This window comes from Glycine max, chromosome 1 (assembly GCF_000004515.6).
Source record: "Glycine max cultivar Williams 82 chromosome 1, Glycine_max_v4.0, whole genome shotgun sequence".
In the NCBI taxonomy this organism is placed as follows: domain Eukaryota; kingdom Viridiplantae; phylum Streptophyta; class Magnoliopsida; order Fabales; family Fabaceae; genus Glycine; species Glycine max.
This window is the reverse complement of record NC_016088.4, coordinates 34,883,564-34,885,043: the sequence shown is the minus strand read 5'-3', so window position 1 is coordinate 34,885,043 and position 1,480 is coordinate 34,883,564.

Here is a 1,480-nt window from a genome sequence, read left to right as displayed (position 1 = left end):
GCTAATAAACAAGTTTCTTGGCTATTTGTCCTTAAGATTTTATTGTTTCTTTTTGCTAATATGTAAATATAAATGGTATAAGGGTATTCTGTAAAAACATGGTCTATATTTACTTCTAAGATTGTTAGTGGTAAAAATGACCATGTCCTTATGGCATAGCCTTATATTATTTATATTTACATATAAGAAAAAAAAACAGTAAAATCTGAAGGACAAATAATTAAGAAAGTTGTTCATTAGCTGCAAATATCCTTCCCTCCTCAAGTGCAAGCTTCTTGCGTAGCCGCTCTTGGTGCTCAGAAAATCCCAAAAACAAATCCCTCTTATTACTAGCTATTTTGAATTCTTTAGTTCTTGAATGTACAACCTTCAAATTGTTGCTCGTTCCCCTCTTTCTTTTCTGCAAAAAAGAAAATCAAATGCTGTGAAAACATGGATGAAGTCCTAAGAAAATCAATATCAAAGAAAACATGGATGAAATCACAATTAAAAAGCACAACTACCTATCTTTCAGAGTCCTTTGGTTAATTTGTCTTGTCTCCTTATGTGGTGGGGTTTTGTTTAATAATGTTATACTTTTGCCTTCCAAAAAAAACTTATGACTAATCCTCTTTTCATTAATCCAATTTTGTATGTTATTGTATAAAAGATCATGGGTTCTCCACCTGCCTCCACTACTCCTCCTCCTCCTTCTCCTCCTTCTCCTCCTCGTCCTCCTCCTACTTCGGACGCATCGGCTTCGACGTCTGCCGTGAAGCGGACACGCAAAGCCTCACGCCTACGATCGTTGTCCACTAGACCACCTGGTGTTGAGAGACCAGTGGTGCATGTTGATCCTGCTACAGGGAAAGCCGACAGTCCCCACAAGAAGAAATTAAGAACATATTTGGGGATTGTGGCACGCGATAAGGTGGACATCACCTACGAGAACTGGAAGGAGGTCCCTACTGCTCAGAAGGACCTGATTTGGGAGGATATTCAGGTATTTCTCTTTTCTTATTTGATTGTGTGTAATTAATAGCCAAAAAATTTCATTATTGTAACAAATAAACTTTGTTTCATGTTGTCAGGCGGAATTTGATATCCTAGAGGCTTCTGACAGTAGGACGAAAAGGAAGTTACTACAAACCGTGGGGGAGAGATGGAGGCAGTTTAAATCAGACCTCACGAGGAAATGGGCCCTTGCAGCCGATCAGGACGGTGTCGAGGGCACTGTCTGTGACAAATACGGCATCAGCAAGGAAAAGTGGGCCCAGTTTTGCCAGACTCGCAGAGACCCTTCTTGGGAGGTATGTTCCTTTGCCATTTAAGTTGTTTTTCATATTAAACATGATGTTGTTATACTTCATTCTACCCATTTCAAACATTATTGTTTAATTTTTCCAGGATGTGCGCATCAAGGCACAGACCATCTAGAAGCAGAATACTGCCCCCCATGTTTTGTCTCGTGGGGGTTATGATTATTTGGAGCAGAAGCTCC